The sequence below is a fragment of the Lampetra fluviatilis genome, chromosome 66 (assembly GCF_964198595.1).
Source record: "Lampetra fluviatilis chromosome 66, kcLamFluv1.1, whole genome shotgun sequence".
Lineage (NCBI taxonomy): Eukaryota > Metazoa > Chordata > Hyperoartia > Petromyzontiformes > Petromyzontidae > Lampetra > Lampetra fluviatilis.
In genome coordinates this window covers 6,638,637-6,650,181 of record NC_136340.1, presented here as the reverse complement: position 1 = coordinate 6,650,181, position 11,545 = coordinate 6,638,637, and positions in this window count along the sequence as shown.

The window sequence follows — 11,545 nt, the reverse complement described above, 5'->3', positions numbered from 1 at the left end:
TTTTTCTCTTACATCACACGGGTCTACCCCGTACTATACACTGCCATAGACAAACCCAACATTAAATTATATACTGCATTACTATACACCACCTTAGACTATACATTGTAATATTACACTATGTATTATTCTACCCACCCTACTGTATACCACACTGCTGTATATTCACTATACAATTACGATACTATATATTACCTTATACATTGTATTAAACATTACACTTTTATACTATTTATTATTATACAATCTGCTATACACTATACCATTGACCGTCGCGTGAAAGGTACTAAGAGGAAGCAACGAAATATGTCCATGGAAGAGTGGTGTAGGAGACTTGCAGCGGAGCAAAGAATCCATTCCCTGCGGAGAATAAAATATACATAGTCAATGCCAGTGAGTGGACTGCGGTCTGAAAGTCACCGTAAACGTGAACACAATCAGTTAAGATCCGAATGGTTTATTGCGTCCTTCCAATGATTGCTGAGCCAGAATCCATCTTCTCTTTCGGTGAAGTCACGTAGAAAGAAAATACGTTAAATAATAGAATACGACGTTTCGATTGCAACACAAGCAGTCATCATCAGGTAGAACTCAATTTGAGAGAGAGACAAAACACAGACACACAGACAGATACACAAGCAGAGAGAGAGAGACATGGAGACACACAGACAGACACACTCTCTCTCAAATGCAGTTCTACCTGATGACTGCTTGTGTTGCAATCGAAACGTCGTGTTCAAGTATTCAATTTATTTACTTTCTACGTGACTTTACCGAAAGAACCAAAGAGTAATTCCTGCAGTCACGAAAGCTTCAAATAAAGTTCAATAACCCAATTCATTATTTCAAGTTATTGTTATGCGATGTACAATTCTATAATTGCTGTAAGGCGCGAAATGAACCACATGAAGATAAGACATTATGACACTGCGTTGCTGGCTATATACACCGTTGCAGGGTTTTTCTGAGTTTGATGGTTTATACTGAGATGGGTTTATACTGAGTTGGAGGGGTTACTGATCCCTGTGGTGAACTGGACTTCCATCGTGAACTGGAATCCTGTGGTAAACTGGGCTTCCGTGGTGCAGTGGACTTCCATGGTGAAGTAGACTTCTATGGTGAACTGGACTTCCATGGTGAAGTGGATTCCCATGGTGAACTGGACGTCCATGGTGAACTGGACTTCCATGGTGAAGTGGACTCCCATGGTGAACTGGACTTCCATGGTGAAGTAGACTTCTATGGTGAACTGGACTTCCATGGTGAAGTGGACTCCCATGGTGAACTGGACTTCCATGGTGAACTGGACTTCCATGGTGAAGTAGACTTCTATGGTGAACTGGACTTCCATGGTGAACTGGACTCTCATGGTAAACTGGACTCCCATGGTGAACTGGGCTTCCCAGGTTGAACTGGATTCCCATGGTGAACTGGAATCCTGTGGCAAACTGGGCTTCCATGGTGAAGTGCACTTCCGTGGTGAAGTGAACTTCCACGGTGAAGTGGACTTCCATGGTGAGGAGTCTTTCAAGAGCCTCCTCCTGCACCTTTGGAGCTGCGGGTCACCAACCTCTGATGTAGGGGAGATGCCCTCAGCCGGTCGACATCTTCGTCTTGAGGAGGAGGAGGAAGAGGTGGAGGAGGGGGAGGAGTTGGAGGAGGTGGAGGAGGTGGATGAGGAAGAGGTGGAGGAGGGGGAGGAGGTGGAGGAGGTGGAGGAGGAAGAGGTGGAGGAGGGGGAGGAGGTGGAGGAGGTGGATGAGGAAGAGGTGGAGGAGTTGGAGGAGGTGGAGGAGGTGGATGAGGAAGAGGTGGAGGAGGGGGAGGAGGTGGAGGAGGTGGAGGAGGAGGTGGAGGAGGAAGAGGTGGAGGAGGTGGAGGAGGTGGAGGGGAGGAGGTGGAGGAGGTGGAGGAGGAAGAGGTGGAGGAGGTGGAGGAGGTGGAGGTGGAGGAGGGGGAGGAGGTGGAGGAGGTGGAGGTGGAGGAGGTGGAGGAGGAGGTGGAGGAGGAAGAGGTGGAGGAGGGGGAGGAGGTGGAGGAGGTGGAGGGGGAGGAAGTGGAGGAGGTGGAGGTGGAGGAGGGGGAGGAGGTGGAGGAGGAAGAGGTGGAGGAGGGGGAGGAGGTGGAGGAGGTGGAGGAGGAGGTGGAGGAGGTGGAGGAGGAGGTGGAGGAGGAAGAGGTGGAGGAGGGGGAGGAGGTGGAGGAGGAGGAAGAGGAGGTGGTGGAGTAGTTGGAGGAGGTGGAGAAGTTGGAGGAGGTGGAGGAGGAGTTGGAGGAGGTGGAGGAGGAGTTGGAGGAGGAGGAGTTGGTGGAGGTGGACGAGGAGGTGGAGGAGGAGGAGTTCGAGTTTGGGGGTGAAGGTCTCTCGCTGCTCTGGCGACGCTCCTCCCTCGTGTCTCATTACCCAGCAGCGGGGCCGCTCCTGGGAGGGGGGGGAGGGAGGGGGGAGATCCTCCACTTAATTGGCCGTGTGGGTAATGAGGCAGTGCAGGGGGGGGGGGCGGGGGGGGGGCTCTCCCCGCCTGAGTCGCCTGTCTGCCTGGGTCTGCGTCTGAGTGTGGGGGGGGGGGGGGGGAGCCGTGGCGCAGCGGTTAGCGACCGGGGGTTGTGGTACGGACCGGGTGAAAGACCCACACCTCCACCAACATCTCCACCACCACCAACATCGCCACCACCACCATCACCACCATCTCCAACACCAGCACCTCCACTACAACCACCAACAGCACCACCAACATCTCCACCACCACCAGCACCGACATCGCCACCACCACCAGCAACATCGCCACCACCACCACCACCACCAACATCTCCACCACCACTAGCATCTCCACCCCCACCAACATCGCCACAACCAACACCAACATCTCCACCACCGCCGCCACCACCACCACCACCATCTCCTCAACCAACATCTCCACCACCACCACCACCACCACCTACACCACCACCACCTCCACCACTACCACCACTACCACCACCACCGCCACCATCTCCACCACCACCACCATCTCCTCAACCAACATCTCCACCACCACCACCTACACCACCACCACCTCCACCACTACCACCACTACCACCACCACCGCCACCATCTCCACCACCACCACCATCTCCACCACCACCATCTCCACCACCACCACCACCATCACCACCACCACAAACGCCACTACCACAACCGCCACCACCAACCCCACATCGACTGACGCGTGAACGGGTGAGTGAGTGGGTGAGTGGATGAGTAAGTGGGTGAGTGAGTGGGTGAGTGGGTGAGTGGATGTGTGAGTGAGTGGGTGAGTAAGTGGGTGAGTGAGTGGGTGAGTGGATGAGTGAGTGGGTGAGTGAGTGGGTGAGTGAGTGGGTGAGGGAGTGGGTGAGTGGGTGAGTGGATGTGTGAGTGGGTGGGTGAGTGGGTGAGTGAGTGGGTGAGTGAGTGGGTGAGTGGGTGAGTGAGTTAGTGGGTGAGTGGGTAAGTGAGTGGGTGGGTGAGTGGGTGAGTGAGTGGGTGAGTGAGTTAGTGGGTGAGTGGGTAAGTGAGTGGGTGGGTGAGTGAGTAGTGCAGAGAGTGGGCGAGTGAATGAGTGGGTGAGTGGGTGGGTGGGTGGGTGAGTGAGTGGGTGAGTGAGTGAGTGGGTGAGTAAGTGAGTGAGTGGGTGAGTGGGTGAGTAAGTGAGTGAGTGGGTGAGTGAGTAAGTGAGTGAGTAGGTGAGTTAGTGGGTGAGTGAGTGGGTGAGTGAGTGGGTGAGTGGGTGAGTGGATGTGTGAGTGGGTGGGTGAGTGAGTGGGTGAGTGAGTGGGTGAGTGGGTGAGTGGGTGAGTGAGTGAGTTAGTGGGTGAGTGGGTAAGTGAGTGGGTGGGTGAGTGGGTGAGTGAGTGGGTGAGTGAGTTAGTGGGTGAGTGGGTAAGTGAGTGGGTGAGTGGGTGAGTAGTGCAGAGAGTGGGCGAGTGAATGAGTGGGTGAGTGGGTGGGTGGGTGGGTGAGTGAGTGAGTGGGTGAGTGAGTGAGTGGGTGAGTAAGTGAGTGGGTGAGTGGGTGAGTAAGTGAGTGAGTGGGTGAGTGAGTAAGTGAGTGAGTGGGTGAGTTAGTGGGTGAGTGAGTGGGTGAGTAAGCGGGTGAGTGGGTGAGTTAGTGAGTGAGTGGGTGAGTAAGTGAGTGAGTTGGTGAGTGAGTTGGTGAGTGAGTTGGTGAGTGGGTGAGTGAGTGAGTTAGTGGGTGAGTGGGTAAGTGAGTGGGTGGGTGAGTGGGTGAGTGAGTGGGTGAGTGAGTTAGTGGGTGAGTGGGTAAGTGAGTGGGTGGGTGAGTGAGTAGTGCAGAGAGTGGGCGAGTGAATGAGTGGGTGAGTGGGTGGGTGGGTGAGTGAGTGGGTGAGTGAGTGAGTGAGTGGGTGAGTAAGTGAGTGAGTGGGTGAGTAAGTGAGTGAGTGGGTGAGTGAGTGGGTGAGTGAGTGGGTGAGTGGATGTGTGAGTGGGTGGGTGAGTGAGTGGGTGAGTGAGTGGGTGAGTGAGTGGGTGAGTGGGTGAGTGAGTGAGTTAGTGGGTGAGTGGGTAAGTGAGTGGGTGGGTGAGTGGGTGAGTGAGTGGGTGAGTGAGTTAGTGGGTGAGTGGGTAAGTGAGTGGGTGGGTGAGTGAGTAGTGCAGAGAGTGGGCGAGTGAATGAGTGGGTGAGTGGGTGGGTGGGTGAGTGAGTGAGTGAGTGGGTGAGTGAGTGAGTGGGTGAGTAAGTGAGTGAGTGGGTGAGTGGGTGAGTAAGTGAGTGGGTGAGTGAGTAAGTGAGTGAGTGGGTGAGTTAGTGGGTGAGTGAGTGGGTGAGTAAGCGGGTGAGTGGGTGAGTTAGTGAGTGAGTGGGTGAATAAGTGAGTGAGTTGGTGAGTGAGTTGGTGAGTGAGTTGGTGAGTGAGTGAGTGAGTGTGTGCTGTGTACAGGAGGCTGTGGAGGCGAGTGTCAATCGCCGATGACGGGTTTCCATCAGTGTCAAGATCGCCCTCTGTATAGTCGTAGGAGGAGGCTCGTGAAGGACGCTGCTACTGGTTGGTTGAAGGTAGCCGCCACAGAAGGAACAGCTGATGGCAAATTACGACGACGATGATGATCAAGTTCAAGTTTATTGATTAGGTATAGCCCTGTGAGCCATTCGGCTCTTGAATCGGGTGCAACCGCAACAAACAGAAAATAAAAACATGAACAAAAAAACATCTTAAAGTGAATATGTGACTGAGTGGAAACAGAAAATCCAAGAAAAGACAGCAAAATATTGCAGAAAAAGCACCGTACACCAACGCTGTGTGCAAAAATCCCAGTGGGATGCAAGTCAAACAACAACAACAACCACAAGACAACTTAGATTAAAGCCATGATGCTGATGCCATCGATCGTGATGATGATTTCAGTGACATTGGTAAAGCATCGTTGTTGTTGATGATCATTAAACTCGATTGCTTGTGTTGCGATCGAAACGTCGTGATCAATTACACTGGTCAACAAACAAAATACATTTTTTTCTGGCCTGGACTTTTCAGCTGTTTTAGACTAATTCCAGGGTGCTGATTCCAAATCCGATCTCAGATTTGGTTTATCACATCCCATTTTTATGCTATCGGCATACCCCATTTTCATTGATTTTACCCGAAATTAACTCTGTCACTTATGATTGCAAGTTGTTGCGAGTCGGTGACTGCTTTAGTGTTAAAATATGGTGCTGTATTTTTAGGATAGTGTGTTTATAATGTCATTTTATGTAGATATCCACATTTATTTAAGATTTTTCTTCCGCAGTTTTTATTGAAAATGCAATATTTGATATCTCAAACACCTGATGTGATAGACAAAAACTGATGCCAGATTTGGAATCAGCACTACAAAATTACCTTATAACCGTGGGAATACCTTATGCCAGAAAAAGTGTGTTGACCAGTGTTATGTTTTCTACTCTACGTGACTTTTACCGAAAGAACCATGGAATCCTGATATTCACGAAAGCTTGAAATCAAGATGAAACACAAATTAAACTGTTTCATCTTTCTTGGTTCTTTCGGTAAAGTCACGTAGAATGGAAATAATAAATTAATAAAAATAAAACATAATAAAATAATTCTCACGACGTTTCGGCCACAACGCAAGCAGCCGTCCTCAGGTGGAGAACAGGTCTGTCGAGAAGACAGAGTCTCTGTCTCAGTCTCTGTCTTCTCTGTCTTCTCGACAGACCTGTTCTCCACCTGAGGACGGCTGCTTGCGTTGTGGCCGAAACGTCGTGAGAATTATTTTATCATGTTTTATTTTTATTATTTTATTATTTCCATTCTACGTGACTTCACCGAAAGAACCAAGAAGATGAATCCCTGCAGTCACGAAAGTTTTACATCGAAAATTAAACTGTTTCAATTGGTGATGATGCTGCTGCTGCTGCTCTTCCAACAATGAAATAAACAGGATCCGGTCTGTTTGATGCGTGAAAAACACCACGTGGGGTCTTGGGCGTGGGGGGTAAAGAATGAACAACAACCAATTGTACAATAGGCGACGTTTCGAGCAAGGGCCCTTCGTCACAGCAGAGCCTTCACATCACAGGGCGCTTCGTCGCTTCACACCACGTGTGCTATGGAGAAGGTGGGGGGAGGGGCATTGCCCGAAACGTCGTCTAAATATAAATGTTTATTTTAAAGCCACGGTGTTACACTGGCGAATTGATCGGTTTTTTTTTTCACGAAATAAAAAATAAACGTGTTATGCCGATGATTATGATGATGTTGATGGTGATGTAGTCGTGATGATGGTGGCTGTCAGGTGATGATGCTGCTACTGATGATGTTGTTGATGGTGATGGTCACTGATGATGGTGATTGCCAATTGATGATGATGGTGATGTTGTTGATGGTGCTAGTCACTGATGATGCTGTCTGTCAATTGATGGTGATGATGATGGTGAGAGTCACTGATGATGTTGACTGCCAATTGATGATGATGATGATGTTGATGGTGATGGTCACTGATGATGGTGATTGCCAATTGATGATGATGGTGATGTTGTTGATGGTGCTAGTCACTGATGATGCTGTCTGTCAATTGATGATGTTGATGATGTTGATGGTGATGGTCAATGATGATGGTGTCTGTCAATTGATGATGTTGATGATGTTGATGGTGATAATCACTGATGATGATGACTGCCAATTGATGATGATGATGATCATGATGATGGTCACTGATGATGGTGATGATGTTGATGATGATGTTGATGGACCATATGGTAATGATGACGACGCCAGTTGATGGCGATGATGTTAATGATGCTGATGATGATGATGGTCACTGTTATAGTGGTGATTATCAGTTGATGATGCTGCTACTGATGATGATGTTGATTATGATAGTCACTGATGATGTTGACTGCCAATTGATGTTGATGGTGATGTTGATGGTGATGGTGATATAGTGGTGATGATGATGTTGACTGCCAATTGATGATGTTGATGGTGATGTTGATGGTGACAGTCACTGATGATGTTGACTGCCAATTGATGATGATGATGTTGATGGTGATGGTGATAATCACTGATGATGATGATGTTGATGGTGATGATCACTGATGATGATGACTGCCAATTGATGATGTTGATGATGGTGATGTTGATGATGTTGATGGACCCTATGGTAGTGGTGACTTCGCCAGGTGATGGCGATGATGTTGATGATGCTGATGATGATGAGGGTCACTGTTATAGTGGTGACTTTTCAGTTGATGATGTTGCTACTGACGATGTTGTTGATGATGATAGTCACTGATGATGGTGATGATGTTGATGATGCTGATGATGTTAGTCAGTATTACAGCGATGACTTATGCCGGATGATGATGATGATGATGATGTTGTTGTAATGATGATATTTACTGATGATGATGTCGTTGCCGATGATGTTGCTGATGATGTCTATGATGATTGCCAATTGATGATGTTGATGATGTTGATGATGATGATGTTGATGTCGTTGCGGATGATGTTGTCTATGATGGTGAGTATCTAACACCTTGACACGTGGTGAGGAACAGTGGATTAATTCCTCCCCCCACCTCACCTCATATCTCCCCTCTCCTCCATCCATCCATCCCACCTCTTCACTTACCCAAACCCAATCTTCCTCCCCCCACCTCACCTCATCTCTCCCCTCTCCTCCATCCATCCATCCCACCTCTTCACTTACCCAAACCCAATCTTCCTCCCCCCACCTCACCTCATATCTCCCCTCTCCTCCATCCATCCATCCCACCTCTTCACTTACCCGAACCCAATCCTCCTCCCCCACCTCACCTCATATCTCCCCTCCCCTCCATCCATCCATCCCACCTCTTCACTTACCCAAACCCAATCTTCCTCCCCCCACCTCACCTCATATCTCCCCTCTCCTCCATCCATTCATCCCACCTCTTCACTTACCCAAACCCAATCCTCCTCCCCCACCTCACCTCATCTCTCCCCTCTCCTCCATCCATCCATCACACCTCTTCCCTTACCCAAACCCAATCCTCCTCCCCCACCTCACCTCATCTCTCTCCTCTCCTCCATCCATTCCACCTCTTCCCTTACCCCATCACAATCCTCCTCCCCCCACCTAACCAAATCTCTCCATTCTCCACCATCCATCCATCACACCTCTTCACTTACCCGAACCCAATCCTCCTCCCCCACCTAACCAAATCTCTCCCCTCTCCACCATACATCCATCCCACCTCTTCTCTTACCCAAACCCAATCCTCCTCCCCCACCTCACCTCTTCTCTCTCCTCTCCTCCATCCATCCATCCCACCTCTTCCCTTACCCACCACTCCACCCACCCCACCCCTCAGCGAATCGGCGGCGTGGCACCGGCTAATGAATAATTATCGCCACGACTCAATTACGCCGGGGCAGACAGCCGAGCGAGCGAGCGAGCGACAGCTGTTGTTTTGCCCTCTCGTTCCCGATAATCAAATTAACTTGCGATAATTCATAAAGCCACTCCCTACCACCCCCCCCACCCTAGGGGCCGCTGGGCAACCACGATTACAAAACCTTAAGCTCGAGACTGTCAGGCTCATGATTAATGAAGAGGGGGTGCTACATTTGTAGTGACGTCATCCGCTCATGAATATTAATGAGGTGGGTGCTCCATATGGAGTGACGTCATCCGCTCATGAATATTAAAGAGGTGGGTGCTCCATATGAAGTGACGTCACCCGCTCATGAATATGAATGAGGGAGGGGGGGTGCTCCATGAGGAGTGACGTCACCCGCTCATGAATATTAATGAGGGAGGGGTGCTCCATGTGGAGTGACGTCACCTGCTCATGAATATTAATGAGGGAGGGGGTGCTCCATGTGGAGTGACGTCACCTGCTCATGAATATTAATGAGGGAGGGGGTGTTCCATGTGGAGTGACGTCACCCGCTCATGAATATTAATGAGGGAGGGTGCTCCATGTGGAATGACGTCACCCGCTCATGAATATTAATGAGGAGGGGTGGGTGCTCCATGTGGAGTGACGTCACCCGCTCATGAATATTAATGAGGAGGGGGTGCTCCATGTGGAGTGACGTCACCCGCTCATGAATATTAATGAGGGAGGGGGTGCTCCATGTGGAGTGACGTCACCTGCTCATGAATATTAATGAGGAGGGGGTGCTCCATGTGGAGTGACGTCACCTGCTCATGAATATTAATGAGGGAGGGGGTGCTCCATGTGGAGTGACGTCACCTGCTCATGAATATTAATGAGGAGGGGGTGCTCCATGTGGAGTGACGTCACCTGCTCATGAATATTAATGAGGGAGGGGGTGCTCCATGTGGAGTGACGTCACCTGCTCATGAATATTAATGAGGAGGGGGTGCTCCATCTGGAGTGACGTCACCTGCTCATGAATATTAATGAGGAGGGGGTGCTCCATGTGTAGTGACGTCATTAATGAGAAGTATATGTGTAATGTAGTAACTCGGCGGGAGACGACTTCACGGGTAACACACTCTTTATTTTATCAAACTTGGTTACAGGTGACTAACACCTACTTTGTATCTCGGGTGACGAACACCCACTTAGCTACTTGGCGACTAACGCCCACTGAGCTACTCGGATGACCAACATCCACTTAGTACTCGGGTGACAAACACCCACTTAGCTACTTGGCGACTAACGCCCACTGAGCTACTCGGATGACCAACATCCACTTAGCTACTCGGCGACTAACGCCACTGGGCTACTCGGATGACCAACATCCACTTAGTACTCGGGTGACAACCACCCACTTAGCTACTTGGCGACTAACGCCCACTGAGCTACTCGGATGACCAACATCCACTTAGCTACTCGGCGACTAACGCCACTGAGCTACTCGGATGACCAACATCCACTTAGCTACTCGGCGACTAACGCCACTGAGCTACTCGGATGACCAACATCCACTTAGCTACTCGGAGCACTAGGTCTTCAGCTCCGTCTTCGGGTCTTCAACTGGGTAACTCTCCCCGAGTGCTCTCGCGCGTCCCCCTTTATACCCCACCTGCGGACGTCGCTGCGAGCACCCACTTATTCGACCAATCGCCGGGCGCTGGCTACGATCCTCTTTTCCCACATCTCATCGTGCCTCACCACTCACGCCGCGCCGCCCCGTCATCTGTCACTCCCGGCGCGCGCGTCCACACCACGCCCACAACGCGTGCCCAACCCCGCACCCCGCGCCGCCCCGTGATCCATCACTGTCACAGTCGGCGCACGTCAATACCACCACTACATCACCCCCTACCACATAGCTCGCAGCCGCCCCGGCTGCCATAAAAATATACAAACCCCCCCTGTGTGCCCCGTAACACAACACAACAACAAGAACAACAACTAAGCTAACAACACAACACGACGCGAACACTACCATCCGCAACCCTCAACCAATGCCACCGCGACAATAGAACAATATATACAAACCGGCGAGTGACAATAGCAATGTGTATGCAAAAAAAATAAATGGAAATTTTTTTTTTTTTCTTTCGACTCGTGCAGTGTCCCCTTTTCTTCCGAGCGTCCCTACAACGGGACATTACCCCGGCAGAGGGGAACACCGGGCGAGCTCGGTGTAGAGCAAAAAAACCGTCTTCATGAAAATTGTTGAGACCTAGCCCGAGTCCGCCTTGCCGGTCCGTCGTACGGCACCAGACGCGGTTGAACGTCCGGTGGTGCCGGCGGTTCAGGAAGACATCGGCCAGGCATCGAGGACTCGTGCGTGCCCCGGGGTTCAGGCTCTCGACGGTCAGCAGCCGTCAAGCCCGAGGCACCTGGGGGTGGGTCAGGTGGAGACACGTGAGGATCAGCCTGCGACACCTCCCTCCCCGAGTCGACGGTCACATCACACGCCCGGTCGTCACGGCACAGAACGGGGTCACACGGTGCCGCATAGGGCTTCAGTCGGGAGGGGTGCACATACCAACGGCGTTTCCCCCATTTAATCTGTATACTCTGGGGTCGTGCAACCCGCACAATTTCCACCGGTCCCCTCCAAGGTCTCAACAACTTGGGGGACGTAGCCAA